This window comes from Callorhinus ursinus, unplaced genomic scaffold (genome assembly GCF_003265705.2).
Source record: "Callorhinus ursinus isolate GAN/ISIS: 27379988/994484 unplaced genomic scaffold, GSC_fseal_2.0 scaffold10, whole genome shotgun sequence".
Classification (NCBI taxonomy): Eukaryota; Metazoa; Chordata; class Mammalia; order Carnivora; family Otariidae; genus Callorhinus; species Callorhinus ursinus.
In genome coordinates this window covers 20016341-20032684 of record NW_027397072.1, presented here as the reverse complement: position 1 = coordinate 20032684, position 16344 = coordinate 20016341, and the positions used below count along the sequence as shown (strand labels likewise).

Below are 16344 nucleotides of genomic sequence, written 5' to 3'. Positions count from 1 at the left end.
ATGTTAGAAAATGAATAATGGAGTGTGAAAAAAAGTAGAAGGAAGGAAATAATAAACTCACAGCAGACATTTATGAAATGAAAAACAAACACTGAGGAAGCTAAGAAGATAACAGTTTATTTACTTTGAGACACTTTTCCCCACATTTTAGCATTTCTAAAATATTTTACAATTGGTGATATCTAAGATTCAATTAAATCTGATAGGCAAAGTTCTGGTAAGGTCAACTAATGAAAAAAGAGAAGGCACAAATAAACAGTATTAGACACGATATGAAGATAAAACTATGATTACAATAAAAACTTCTTTGACCAAATTCGTGCCGATAAATTTGAAAACAAATGACATGGGTTTTTAAGATAAATTATTAAATTTAACTTGAGAAGAAATAGAAAATATTACCAGACCTACAATCATAAAAGAAATGGAATCATAAATAAATCTACCACAAAAAAACATGAGGCTTATAGTAATTTTACAGGCAAGTTCATTTCCAGAAAATGAACTCAAAAATGGAAATTTCATTTTAGGAGGCTAATATATCCCTGATACCAAAACCAGACAATCACTGTAAAAGAAAGAAAAATATAGGTCAATCTTGATTATGAACATAAACAGAAAAATATCCTATACAAAATAATAACAAGCCAAATCCAGAAATATAGATTTTTTTAATGATGACCAATTGGGTTTATCAGACAAATGTAATGATGAATTATCCTAAGAAAAAATCTATTGCTTCATTTCAACACATTAATAAATTAAAGAAGGAAAACCACATAATAACCTCAGGATCCTGGAAAAGTATTCAATAAAACTCAACATCCGCTTATGATTAAAAAAAAAAAAACCTACAAAACTCTTAACTAGAAATAGAAGGACACTTCCTAGACTAAAAAGGAATATTGAGCAAAACCTACAGAAAACAGAGTCAACAGTGAAATGTTAGAAGCATTGTTAACATTCGGGGGAGAAAAGAAAAGAATGACCATCATTATTACCTCTATTTAACATTGTCCTGGAGATCCTGTGCAAGAAACAAATAAAATGTGTAAGAATTAGAATCACAGAAATAGAACGCTCATAGCATATTAATCATAGTTGTTCCAAATTCTCATTCTGATAAGTCCAACATCTCTGCCATATCTGAGTCTGGTTGTGATGTTTGCTCTGTCTCTTTAAACTGTTCTTTGTCTTTTAGTATGCCTTGTGATTTTTAAAAGATTTTATTTATTTATTTATTTATTTGTCGGAAAGAGAGAGCTCACAAGCAGGGGAGGTGGCAGGCAGAGGTTCAGGCTCCCCACTGAGCAAGGAGCCCGATGCGGGACTCGATCCCAGGACCCTGGGATCATGACCTGAGCCCAAGGCAGATGCTTAACCAACTGAGCCACCCAGGCATCCCTGCCTTGTAATTTTTTGTTCACAGCCAGACATGACACGTGGATAAAAGGAACTGGGGTCAATAGGCCTTTAGTGTGCAGTTTTATATTTAGCTGACTGGGGTTACACTGTGTTTATTGTTTACTATCGCTATAGGCGTCGGAGGTTAAAATTTCCTCTGGGGTCGTTGTTTCCGTCTGCCCCCTTGTCTTTAGCTGTCTCTAAAGACTTCTTAAGTAATGTCTGAGACGTGCAATCCCTTCAGTTGTACTCCCCTATTATCATTCAGAGGCCTTCTTGTGGTGCTGATTGTAAAGTGTGGGGGGAGAAATGTTCTATAGTCCCATGATTAGGTCACAGACTTTTGATGAGTCTTTGCCCCGAGCCCGGGACTTTACAAGAGCTTCTCACTTCTGTTTCGTTTTTACCCCTTCAGCGAGACAAGAAGTTTGGAGGGGCCTGACATTGGGTATTTCCCTTCCTTCAGGTTGGTTAGTGTCTGGTAAAAACCCAGTCAGTTAGGCTCTGCTAAAATAGTTTCTCTCGAGACCTTGTTAAGAACAGAAAAATAAGACGATGGGGCATACTTCAAAACTGAATTTAAATTGTCAATATCAAGGGACGCCTGGGTGGCTCAGTTGGTTAAGTGGCTGCTTTGGCTCAGGTCATGATCACAGGGTCCTGGGATCGAGTCCCGCATGGGGCTCCCTGCTCTGTGAGGAGCCTGCTTCTCCCTCTGCCTGCCACTCCCCCTGCTTGTGCTCTCTCTCTCTGACAAATAAATAAAATCTTTAAAAATAAAATAAAATGGCAATATCAAGTCACTAAAACCATAGTTAAAAGACAGGTTCCGGGGCGCCTGGGTGGCTCAGTAAGTTAAGCATCCGACCCTTGCTTTCAGCTCAGGTGGTAGTTTCAGGGTCGTGAGATCAAGGCCCACGTCAGGCTTCGCACTCAGCAGGGAGTCTGCTTGGGAATATCTGTCTCCCTCTCCCTCTGCCCTTCCCCCCAAGATCTCCCCCACTTCAAATAAATAAATAAATCTTAAAAAAAAAAAAAAAGACAAGTTCCGCGTTGGCCAAGTTGCGGAGAACTAAGAACTCTCAAACATGGCTGGTAGATGTCTGAAAGGGTACGACCTCTTTGAAGAGCAATTTCCTCTTATCTTGTAGAATTGAACACATGTATGTATCCTAGGCCCCAAGAATTCCGTTCTTAGATCTATACTCTGAACTAGTTGCCTTTTCTTCAATGTGTTGTTATTTGCACTGATGATACAAAAGCCATTTACCTACAGGTAAAACTGCTGGTGATTTAGCACAAACAAAGGCTGTGGTACCAAGCTGTTCTGGTTGTCAGTGTATTCTTTTCTCTTTTTTTATTTGACAGAGAGATAAAGAACACAAGTAGACAGAGAGGCAGGCAGAGCGAGAGGGAGAAGCAGGCTCTCCACTCAGCAGGGAACCTGATGCGGGACTCGATCCCAAGACCCTGGGATCATGACCTGAGCCGAAGGCAGATACTTAACGACTGAGCCACCCAGGTGCTCCTGTCAGTGTATTCTTTACTGTCAGGCACTTAATCCAAAATCATCATCATCATCATCATCATCATCATCCAGTTGTACTTAGTAATTTTACTGATGAAGCAGTAAAAATTATTAATAAATTTTATTAAATCTCATCTCTGAAGTACATGTCTTTTTAATATTAATACTCTGTGTAATGAAATGGAAAATACACATAAAGCACTTCTGCCCACCAAAGTATGATGGTTCTCTCAAGGAATATCATTTTTTTGCACTATGAGCCGAACTAGCTGCTTTTTTTCATAGAACACCCTTTCTACTTGAAAGAAAAACTACAAAACTATGGTTATTCAGACTTGGGACTTTGGCAGGCATTTTCTCATAAATGAACAAAGTGAGCCTGTCACTTCAAGGAAAGCAACTGACTGCATCGGTTTCCAATGATAAATTTTGAGCTTTCAAGCAAATTTAGAATTTTGGGAAATTTGTGTCCACTACCAAGACCTTGATGGTTTCCCAATTTTAAAAAACCTTTATGATTAAATCGGTGGTGAGATAGATAAATGTGTTTTTTTTGATATTGTATAATAAAATCTGTCAACATTTGTAAGGCATGTATAACTCTGACCCAATGTCTCCCAAATGCCCAAGAAAGATCAATGTGTTTTTGTGTAACAAAGCATGAGAAAAGCATTGATACGATTTCAGACTCCCCATTTGCAGCTAATCTTTAGGAAACTATTACCTGCAGACTTCTGATTTAGTATCTTTTATGAGGAAGATCCAAAATTATCTAAGAAGGCTATTAAAACTCTCCTCCCGTTTTCAACTACATTTCTGTGTGAGGCCTGTTTGCCTTCATATACTTTAGCCAAGACAACATATTGCAACAGACTGAATGCAGGAGCAGGTATAAAGATCCCGCTGACTTCTATTAAGCCAAATATTAAGGGGATTTGCAAAAATGCAAAAACAATGACCTTATTATTGTTATTTTTATATGAACTAGTAAATAAACATTTTAAAAAAATTTCTCAGTTTTAATTTCAAACACCATAAATATCAATAGATATAATCCGTATAGACAAAAGCTATTTGGGGCCCTTAATAATTTTAACAGTTTAAAGGATCCCGAGAGCAAAACCACCACCCTAAAGAAAAAAAGCTCCCTTTTGTTCCCCAAGAGACACATATAAGTCTATTCATTACAGCAGTGTTTGTGATTCCAAAAAATTAAATTACTGAATGTTTATCAATAAGGGAATGGATAAATACATTTTGATACAGTCATACAATAAAACACCTCTGAAGTCAAAATAAATGAGCTAGATTTTGGAGCATGCTGAGAGAAGTAACATGTTGCTAAATGAGGGGCACAGAATGATACCACTTACATACACTTCAAAGACAGGAATATTGTCACTTGTGGGTACATCCGTATTTATTGAAAATATACAACCGCATGGGAACACAGGAAGATACATACCAACCTCAGGATGCTAATGGGACCTGGGGCCAGGGAAAGCAGGGGGAGGTTCAAATGTATACACACAAATTATTTAGCAAGAGATGGGGCGTAACTATGGCACGAAGTTAACGTTTAACTATCTGGGGTGATAGGTATGATTCTGTATGTTTCTATCCGTTTGAAATCTCACAATATGAAAATATACTTGTTTTTAAATGCCTCTGCGTATTTGCTCTCAGTTAGGAAAAATCCAACTGGGTGGTTCCCAGTGGAATACATTTTCTCCATCCAGGGCTGGACAGTCAGCTGTCCTGTTTTTTGCCGGCTGCTTCTTGACCCTCCTAGATGACTTGGGGTATTTGAAGGGTAATGTCTTTTCTGTCTGCAAAGCTCTTGATCCTGGGTTCTCCGTCATGGCCGCAAAGGAAATTCTCACTCAGATTTCTTACAGAGCTCCTGCAGCTGTCAGGGAGGGCAGGAAGCCAGCATACCCAGAGACAACTTGAGCAAGCATCAGCATAGTTCCCACTTGGGGCAGGAGTCCCAACACAAAGTATCCTGTTCCTTTTCCTTTTCCTTCTGAAGCCAGAGAGCAAGCCTTTGATTCATGGGGCGATGATATCATGTAGCCTGCTGGGTGTAGCTGGGCTCTGGGCGAGCATCTGGGAGACAACTAATTCCCCTAGCACTCCCCGGAGCCTCAGGAGCCCCACCGGATAATTTCATGGTGGAGCTGAGATGGTATTTTTACCTTTAAATTCATACATCCAGCTCAGAAAGCCACTCGGCTTCCCAGAATTTTGTATTAAGAATACCCTCAGCAATAATTTTCAGACTTCACAGCCTCCGATAAGGAGGAAAGAGCTTGATATTCTGGTTTTGTTTCTGTTTGAAGAGCGCATCCCCAAAGGAATTGCATGTGTCCCAGATTCAACATAGCTGTTAATTAGAGCTGAGAACACTTGGTTGACCCCTGTGTGGCTAATTGCTAGAATTGAGAAGCGTCTCCAAGGGCCTCATATGATAACAACGGAAAATTGTACTGAGCATCACCTAACGCTTCTGGAACCGGTTCAGGACGGGAAGCAATAGGCTCCCTGCGGTTCCTGGCGCGAGAGAGGCAACTATGTGCTGAAGGAGCAGTATTAAGGATTCTCTTCAGTGATTAAAACACCCACATTTCACTTTGGATGTGTGACTTGAGGCAGTGTGAGCGGAAGGGCTTATCAGAGAGCTTGGGATTGTGCAGCACAGCATCTGTGGCCTACTTCGGAGGGCTTGGACTACTCCCCCTGACATCTCACCTCCGGCGCCAGCACTGCGGGTCAGGGGTGACACAATTCCTGTCAGGCGGTGAGCAGCTTCTAAGGTGCCGCCTGAGGCAATCGTTCTGTTTCCCCATCTTAGAGGGACAACCAAGTGGCGTTCTTACAATGAGAAACATGTATGGAAATCACCTAGCTCCCCTCCTGGCACAAAAGGGTGGCCATCACCTCCCCTCCCTTAAGGAAAGCCGATTGTCAGAGAGCTGGCCAGAGGGAGTGGGGGAAGGGGAGGCAACCAGGGGAGAGGAGGTGGTGGGGAGGGCAGAAGGGCAACCCTAGGAGAGGCAAGGGAGAGAGGTGGCCCTTCCTCCTTCCTCCCCAGGTTCTGGGGAAGAGCAAAAGTCAGCAGAACCGACTGTGACTGTTTTGGCCTTCTCAGCCAAGAGGCCTAGAGCATACCCCAGATAGTTTAATGGCCTGGCCGACTCTACTCCCTTGGCCTGGCCTAAGGAAGGTTGCCTGGAGCCAGCAGTGTAAGGAGAGACCCATGATCCCTTTTCCAGAAAAGATCCAAACCATGGGTCCAATTCCAGGAAGTGACAGCAGCAGAAAGCAACCCAGAGTCTGCCGCCCAGGGCCAGGGAGGGGAAACAACCAAAGGGAGCTGGAGGAAAAGGGATCAATTGCATTTTCTTCTAGACCCAGATTGGCAGTTTCAGGCACCCTGTGCCAAGGACGGCTGGAAACCCCACCAATCTTGAGTCTCTAAGTGGACCTTTCAGATCTTCCTCCTCCTGATGGACACCTCTCACTAGTATATGGAGGGTGCCCTGTGAGCTTGGCCTATGTTGGACGATAGTTGGGGAAATGGGGACAGCAAGTATGGCTGCTGTCTGTAGGCAACATACCGGAAAAGAAAATCTAATACACAGGAAATCACAATGTGCAACAAAGAGCATCAAATGTTTAGCACAATGGGGCAGTGCCAGGCTGAGTCTGTAGGTCCTGGAAGGGGCAGCAATGAGGGCTGGGGTAGTCTGAGATACTTCACGGAGGAGGCTGGACTAAGAGTGAGTGGGGCCCTTGAGGGTAAACACAGGGGCAGAGTGCCTTGCTTAGATGAATCGACAAGGCTGATCTCACTTAATTGGAAGGTCCATGTTAGAGAATAAGAAATCATTGTTATTGCCCCACATTTACATGGAGCTTTATATTTTGAGACTTTTCATATAAATTTTCATAATCACTCCTCACAAGGCTTTTAAGAAATAATTTTTACTTTTAGAACTGGAAAATATCTTAGATTTTTATATAGCCCAGGCTCCACACATTACATTTGAGGAAATGATTCCCAAAGAGGTCGAGTGACTAACTCAAGATTGCACAGGTAAGTAGCTCCAAGACTATAATCCAGGTCGCATTCTTCTACTTAAATGGATTTACCAAAAAGTGTATAAGTGCAATTTTGTTTTTATTTATATGCATTTATTTCCTATAATAGAGACCAATACTTAAAAAGAATAATTGTATATGTTTTGTTTCCTTACGATAAAAGAAATATATGATCATCCCAGAAAATTTAGAAAATACGGGTGAGCCAGAAGACTAAAATCATCCATTAATACAGCCTCCATTTCATCGGCGTTGACAATCATAAAAGTATGTATGATTTTCATTTGATCCTTACACATAGGTAGCTTTATTTTAGTAGTAAATGTCTCTGGTCCCCTTTGAGGAGAAGCACATTAGGGAGGATAATGTGCCAATCTCAAGGGTATAACATTTAGAGGCCAAAGGTCTAGGTTCAAGACCTGGTCATTACTAGCTGTGTGGTCTTCCATTAGTCAGTCAACTTTCCTGCACTTTGGATTCTCGTTTACAAAATGATGGGGTTTCAGAGATCCCTTTTTTAGCTTACTAAAATGTCTTTTCTGGGACTTCAAAATCAGGCATTGTAAGCTTAGAACAGTTAATTAAGACAAAACAAAACAGTTTCTGATGTTTTTAAAGGAATGTAACAGCATGTTAAAATAGACCTCTTCCTTTCTCAGGGTTTTGGCTGGGGCTCCAAAGTCGAGAACAATGGGTTTATATCTCCCCCCACACGCACACACATTGTAAGTGAGATACAAGACTGTCTAGGCAGGACTTGCAGAGAGTGACCTCGAGCTTGTTCTGCCTCAGTTAGACCTTCACATACCTCCAGCTTTTGCAGAGAAACTAAGAGAAGGAACCTAGAGGCTGCCTTCTCATTTCGCTGGGAAGAAAAATCTGTAATGAAAGGCTGGCTGGTGGCACCTCGGGCAGCAGAGCAAAGCCAATGGGTCCCAGCGGGAATAAGCCGCACATAAAGAAACAAGTTTATGAAGAAGAGAGTTGGACTCATTATCTTATATATTCAAAGAGACCCTTCTAGATGATTCCAACATCGTGGGGTGCTCTTCTGGAATCCAGATGATAAGGGGGGAATTTCAAGAGTCTAGCTGAAGTGGGTATCATCCAAGCAATGCTATGGTAGGCTATCCGCCGGGAGGAAGGGTCTCCCAACAAACCTTCCAAGGCACCCCGCTAGAGAAATACCCATTTGCTGTGCCACTCTGTGATGACAACTGCAAGAGCCACTGAACACCTCGCCTCTTCTTCTCTAATCCCCTCTTTCTCCTGGGCCCAGCTAATGCAAGAGGATGTGAAACGAGGAGAGAAGAAATGTCCGTGAACCATGTGCAAACAAGGCTGGCTGAGACCCACACTAGTGGGAGGGAGAACTCTAATTTGGATAAGAAATTGAAGTTTTGAAATGACGTTGGACAGAACTGTTCAATACTTGAAAGGAAGCAGGAAATCATGGGTAGGGAAGAAAAACTAGAGGGAGCAATTTTAAAGGGCCAGTCATAAGGTCAACAAAAGTTGCTTTCTGCTTGAATCCTCCCAGCTCCTGCCTGTTTCACACGCCAGTTACAGGAGGATAATTTTGGTGAGTTGAGGGAGAATGGCAAAGAGGAGTGATACTGGTGGCCAGATCCCAATCAAGAGGCTGTTGTCTAGAAATTGGGCAACAAGGTGTGCCTGGGTGGCTCAGTCAGTTAAGCACCTGCCTTCAGCTCAGGTCATGATGTCAGGGTCCTGGGATCAAGCCCTGCTTTGGGCGCCCTGCTCAGCAGGGAGTCCGCTTCTCCCTCTCCTTCTGCTCCTCCCCCCTCCCCCCACTTGTGCTCTCTCTCTCTCACGAATAAATAAATAAATATTTTTTTAAAAAAGAAATTAAGCAATAAGGCCATGGGAACACAGGGTATTTCTGAGGTAAATCTGGCAGGAATTAATGACTGCTTAAGTGTGTTAGACAAGTAAAGTGGGTGACTCATATAAGCCTCTGAAGTTTCTAGCCTGAGAGACTGGAAGATGGTGACTTGATGGATAGTAATGCCTCTTCTACAGCTAAATATGTGTTCCAGAGAGATCTCACACTTAGGTCAATGATGCCACATTTTTGGAACTCTTTTCCTTGAGTCTCCTGAGCCAATGACTTCTGAGCCAACTTATGAGTCATATAAAAAAAGTCATTACTTTTCACTTATCCATTTTTCATTTAATCCACCATTTAACAAATTTTGTTAAGTGTCTCTTATGTGTTATGCACCATGCTAGTCACTGCAGGGAAAAATGAGTGGGGCACAGAGTCAGTCCTCAGATTGCCTCTAGTCTATCTGTTCTACCTACTCCATTTACCAGGTTAACCCTGGTTTTGGTGGCCTTATCCCCCTTTTAAGTACCTTCTGTCATTGCTTTTATATAGAAAGGAGCACAGTATGGTTTAAATTGGGTATTACCATCTTAGGTACATGAATTTATTTCCATTTGTCCATTTTCCATTTTGTTTTATGTCCTACAGAATTCAGGCCGTTATGACAACATGGCCCAGAAATTTGATCTCTGTCCAAATTTGCACTTTCTAAATGTAAGTAGACACTCAAAATGAGTCTAAAAATCACTGGCACAAAATGTACCCAAATAGGCCCACACAATTGTTCTCTTTCTCTCTCTCTGTAACACACACACACAAACACACACACACACACACACATTCATACCATTCAGATTCAGTTCAACATGATAAAAATATGTATTTAGTACTTTGAATATCAAAGTTTGGTGTTAAGTCCTCCAAGGGATATAGAAATTAGAAACAGAGTTCATTCTTTTCAGAAGCCCACAACTTAGTAAGAGAAATAGATGCATTTATAGATAGACATATGTGATACATGGTAAAATGTGAAGTGATATAATAAAAGAATAAACAATAAATTATAATAAATTAACAAGGGAGAAAGAATCTACAATAACGGCTTGTATTCAGGTCGCTTGACTTTTGAACCTCAGGTACAAAGATCTAAGTGAATCATACTCTTCAATTTATTCAACAAACATTCCTGAGCACCTACTATGTGGCAGGCACCTTTCTAGGTGTTGAGGATGTGCAACTCTTATTCAAGGTAAGGATACGGTCAACAAGGAAGCAAATATTTGATAGTAATAGCAATGGGAAGACTTAAAGCAAGGTGGTGGGAAAGCAAGTTATTAGGGGACTCTTATTTGGATAATCAGAAACAGCCCTTCTGAGGATGTAACATTTAGGAAGGAGCCATCTTGAGAGAGAAGATCAGAAGGACAAGCATCTCAGACAAAAGGAATAGCTATGCAAAGTCCCCAAGCAAGAATGAATTTTGTGTGCTGCAGAGAGGAAAAGAAGGCAGGTTGTGCCTGGAACACTGTGGCAAGATGGGGAGACCGGGATGAGATGAGGTTGAAGAGGTAGGCACCGGCCAGATAAGTAAGGCTAGGTTTTAAAATCATGTAAGGTTTGGCTGATCCTTACATGCACACGTGCACACACACACACACACACACACACACACACACACACACACAAGGTTCCAAAACTGTTTCAAGCATTGGCAGAACTGCTGGAATCTATGACTACTTTGCAGGAAATAACACTTATTTGGATCAAGTTTAAAAACTCATTATTTTCTATTCACATCTAATACTTAATTTGACTACAAAAGTTTAAGTAACAGAAGAGTATTTGTGAACCCTACATGAACTCCAAGCATTATCAATGGTATCACTGAACAGAGTATAAGAAAAGCCATGAGCTCCTAAAGAACAATTTGAAAAAAGAAATCCCATGACAGCAGGCTGAGTGAATGGAACAATTCCAATTATGGGGGTGAAGAATGGCAGTTTTTGCTATGTTTCTCATTAGGCTGGAGATGATTATGCCATATTCTCAGCACTGGTTTTGGATAAGGCCCCTCTCTTCTATTGTTGTTTTTCCAATCCCCACTCCATAGGTATCCTTCCTAGTATGTATGGAATATGTCCTCTGATGGCTATGTACCTTTGATAAATGCATGGGTTGTTTTCCACAAATGTGATTTTAATTAGCTAACATGAAATTGCTCTATGATACTGTTCTGTCTTATTTATTTACTCAAGACTATTTTTAAAGATCTGTCCATATTGCTCTGTGCATCTCTAATTCATCACTTCCAATTGCTGTAGAGTATTTTATGATAAAGACTCTTCATATTTTACTTACCCATTCCCCTAGAGATGGAAACTAGGTTACTGTACACTCTCTACATGTAATGAACATCCTCATAAAGATGCCCTTACAGGCTGAGGTGAGTTTCTCTGGGGGATTACAGGGCCATAACAATGACTCTCACTCAAATTCTCTTGATAAAGCTGGATTGGTCTCCTGAATGAATGCAGTAGTCCACATGCCTATTTTATGTTCATAAATGATTTATACAGAATACACTAAGTTGCAGAGACATATGGTGATGTATACAAGATCCAAGTCTTCCAGTTCAGTTCTAAGGCTTTCTCCGTGGGGAAAATGCCTTTCTAAGGAAGATTACCTTACCCTATTCGATGTGCATAAGCACAGATGCAAAGTTTAGCTGAATTACTCCTTACAGGGTATAATTATCCTTCACTGCCCTCATCCAACAATGATTTGTTGAAGGGCAGCTAGAGAAGCCATTTCTTTTCTTCTTCATGAGGTCAAGGTTTTTTCTTCATGAGGTCAGAGTATGCACTGGTGTGCACTAGGGAGGAGATCCTCCCTTTCCTTAAAGGAACTTACAATCTTATTTCCTATCATAACCACAATCAACATTACTATAGGTAGCAGATTTTTTTTTTCAAAAACTTTCCGTGGTTCTATTTTCCTGGATCTGCATTTCATGGCCTCAGAAACCCTCAACACTGATCATTTTACCTGGTCCCCTGTTCTCCATTTCTGGACATTACAAACTCCCTCAAACTTCAGGTCCCAAATATCCAAGTCATACCAGAAGACAGTTACAAGGCTACCAACCAGTGCCCAGCATGTAGCACAGTGATTCTGTTGGGAGTTCAATGCTTTATGAGCAAATGTGGCAGAACCATAAACTAGATCCATTTTAGCTGTGGTCTCTTATGCCCTTGGGTTTGAAATAATTAATTTCCTAGACATGTGGTTCCCAGATGAAATTCATGCTGTGATTCGATTTTTTTAAAGGCAAAAAAAATCTCTCCAGCAGAAATTCATCACCAACTTGTTAAGGAATTTGATGACTAAAAATAATCTCCCCATAGAGTGTATGGATGTGGTATGCAGATTTGGAAAAGAAGAACACACCAGTGAGTCTGTGTAAGAGGGAATGACAGGAGCACTGAATTGGGGACCCGCCTTTTGACTTGACTGGTATCAAAAGGCTGTCTCACATATCAAAAAAAGGGGGGGGATTTTAATCAACTAAATACGAAATGATTTTAAATGCCTACCATGGACACCAGCCTTCAAATCATATTCATTCCCTAAAAGGCAAATTATAAGCTGGGAAGAATGTAGCACAGGATATTCTTAACATCTCCTTTTTGATTCTGAGAAGGAATTTGTACTTGATACAAGTTTATTCTATACACAGTTAGATGGAGCCCATCTTCCTCCTCAGAAAATTGTTCTTCTAGATCCTGGGGAAAGAAACCGCTCAGTTGCTTCAAAAGGAGAACGTCAAAGTGGGGATTTACCTTGGGGCAGGCAGGTGGTAATGGTTGAAAGCTGAGAACACTGACATATTTACACTGAGCCTCTAAGCCCAAGACCATTATTTAGGTTCTAGGGGTCTAGGACCAAATTTAGCCTGCAAACTTGAGACAGAGGAGCGGAAGCCTTCTGGGGGCTAGCCCAGGAAGGGAGTCATGCAGCTATCTGCGGAAGAACACCCTGTGTGGAGCAGATCTTCCTGCGGGTTGGAGGCAGCAGCTCCTGGTTTTGAGGAAGTGCCTTCCTGGGCCCAGCTGCTGCTGGCAATGGTAGCAACTATCTTGCCAGGCTGGTTCTGCGGTATGGTTCTGAGAGTTGTTCCAGAAGTTCTGCCTATAGCCTGTTCTTCCAGCCTTTCCAATGCTTGTATGAGCTACCTAATAACTCCCTTTCTGCCTAAAGTAGTTACTATGGATTTTATAGTTGACACCAAGAACTTGACCCAGTTTTAGTTGATTATGGTATCAGTCTTAGGGTTTTCCTTTGTACTAATTAGTGTGTTATGCCTCTTTATCCGATTTATCAGCTTTAAATGAAATCGTTTGACCCCTTAGCTATTAAAGATTAGGAAATTGGTATATTTACCCTCCTCAATTTTTACTATACAACTTCCCACTGGCTCCAAAGATCCCAAGTTTTGGGCATCTCACTTTCCCATGTAATCCCTATAAACAGTCATACTCCTAAATGCTTGGTGCCCATTATCTGATTACCCCCCACTCCAGACATAATGTCTTTATGCTTGCCCTATAAGAAGAAAGAGTAATGTGGGAGGACAGGGCATCCTTCCATTGAAATTCAAACCTACTCTGTGTTTAGCTGATTACCTAGGTCCTGGTGTGTCTCTCCGTGGGATGATGAGAAGATAGAGGACAAGTCACCTTTTCTCATCTTGATGGCCCCTGACTTAAAACTTTCTCCAACAGGGCGCCTGGGTGGCTCAGTTGGTTAAGCGACTGCCTTCGGCTCAGGTCATGATCCTGGAGTCCCGGGATCGAGTCCCACGTCGGGCTCCCTGCTCAGCAGGGAGTCTGCTTCTCCCTCTGGCCCTCTTGCCTCTCGTGCTCTCTATCTCTCATTCTCTCTCTCAAATAAATAAATAAAATCTTAAAAAAAAATAAAATAAAATAAAACTTTCTCCAACAAAATCTGATCCTTAAGCCATATTGCATCATGTGGAGGAATGCATTCTGAGCCCTGTTTCACCATGAGTGGTAACCACAAAGGGACTCACTTTGTATTACAGCAAAGATTATTCCTCAGGATGTAAAAAAATCAAAGAAGAGTCCATAACTGCTACAGCATGAATAAAAAAATCAATAAAGCAATAATTGCTATAAGCAAAATCAAAAGACAAATGACAAACTGGGAAAAATATTTGCACAGCATATCACAAAGGGTTTTTTTCCTCAATATAAAGAGGTCCTGTAAATCAATAAGACCAACACCCAACAGGAAAATGGGCCAATGATATGGATAACACAGTTTATAGAAAAGGATATACAAAGGAAACAGTAAGACAAATGACTTTTAAACAACTGAAATGAAAAATTTAATTTCAAAATATACTGAGACTCCATTTTTTATCTCTTAGAATGGCACAGACCAAAATGTACAATAGTCCATGGTGTTGACAAGGGTCTAGAGAAATGGGCATGCTTACTGACAGGAATATATATTGGTACAACTTCTGGGGAGGGCAGTTTGGTGATATCTGTTCAAATGATAAATGCACATATCCTTTTTTGCCAGTATTCCAATCTTAGGGATTTATTCTACTGATACACTTGCATATATACAAACTGAGTTATGTACAACTGCAGCATTGTTCGTGAAAGCAAAATATTTTTAATCACCTGAAAACAACAAGGAGAATAAGACACTTAATCATTAACAAAATGGCCAAGTCACTTTTACCCTAAAACTTAACATATATGAAGGAAGGCTATTTTCTGTGGTGATAGTCCAACCCAAGTAAGAAAGGAGATCCGGGCAGAAAGACTGCATATTGCAGAGCTGACAGAACACAGAATGCTCAAAAGCAAGTGGATTCCCGAGGTGCAAAACCAACAGTACCTTGCTTAGAACCAGACTTGGTGCAAGCCATCTGCTGAAATTTTCTTGGACTCCATTTGAGACTACAGAGGGGGAGGGAAGCAGGTGAAGAAAGAAGGTTGTAGACCCACCATCTTAGCATGGTGATGCCAGGTAGAGGAATGGCTGTCAGTAATAAGCTGCCCTCCCGTTGCTAAGCTTTTCCTCTGAAGAGAAGGAAAGGCTAGGCCAGCTCATACAAGCACACATACAAACTCTGCTTAGATTATGGGGGTTCAGGGAGCGGTTCGGCACTCTGCTTTGGTCCCTTCCCCACAAGTATTTCAGCACATAGGTAGTCTAAGCAGCAGGGTCTCCAAGAGACACCATTCATATTGTATTTTGTGCGAATGGCACCCCCTAGGAGAGAACACAATGCAGAGATTGTCCTTTGGAGATATACAGTGTGTCAGCCCTGCTGGAAAAAGTGCCCTTACTTAAAGGTAAGAAATAATCAAAAGGGAGACAGCACAAATCTTTACAAAAACCCAACAAAAAAGGAGGAAATCAATAGGGAAAATTACTGGGGCACCTGGGTGGCTTAGTCGTTAAGCGTCTGCCTTCAGCTCAGGTCATGGTCCCAGGGTCCTGGGATTGAGCCCTGCATCGAGCTCCCTGCTCTGCAGGAAGCCTGCTTCTCCCTCTCCCACTCCCCCGCTTGTGTTCCTTCTCTCGCTGCGTCTCTCTCTGTCAAATAAATAAAATCTTAAAAAAAAATAGGGAAAATTATTGGCAGACAAAGAACTACAGCAGAAGTATCTTGCTGCAAAGACAATGAAAATATGACCAAAAAAATTTCCATTATCTCTAGGAACTAAAAAAAAACCAACCTCTAGAAAAAAATAACCTGTTTATAGCAAGCACTTAAAGCAGAGATACAAGGGGTCAAGGAGAAAATGACAAGACAACTGAAGTTTAAACACGACTTAGTGGGGTGCCTCACTAGCTCAGTCAGCAGAGCATGCTACTCTTGATCTCAGGGTCATGAGTTCGAGTTCCACATTGGGCATGGAGCCTACAAGAAAAAGACAGACAATCCAGTAGAAAATGGGCAAAGATTTGAATGGCTACTTCACAAAAAAATAAGCACATGAAAAGGTTCTAAACATGAGTCCTTAGGGAAATGTAAATTAAAATTACAGTGAGATGCGGCTACCAGACTGCCTAAAATTAAAAGAACCAGCAATACTAAATAGAGGCTAGGATGTGGAGGATGCATTCCTGGTATAAATGAGCACAGCTCCTTTGGAAAACTTTTTAATGATTCCAAAGCTAAAAAGAACAACCATGAATTAGCACTAAAATTTGTTTTCTTTGAGGTAGAACTTATATACAGCAAAGTCTTAAATGTATAGGTTGGTGAATTTTTAAAAAGTAACTACACCCATGTGCCCACATTCTGATACAGACATGGGACATTACTAACACCCAATAAGGTTCCTTCTTGTCCCCTCCCAGTCCAAGGTAATCACTGTTTCAACCATTATCATTCACTATCAGTTAATTTTGT

General features: G+C 41.2%; 1 long non-coding RNA gene across 1 annotated transcript in view; it reads right to left on the bottom strand.

The window, feature by feature from the left end:
• Nucleotides 1-1001: 1001 nt before the first annotated feature.
• LOC112820821 (uncharacterized) overlaps nt 1002-16344 on the bottom strand; it is a 43449-nt gene continuing 28106 nt past the window's right edge. The window contains exon 4 of the long non-coding RNA XR_003207257.2: nt 1002-1027. This is a non-coding gene — a long non-coding RNA (uncharacterized lncRNA). The remainder of the gene's footprint in view (nt 1028-16344) is intronic.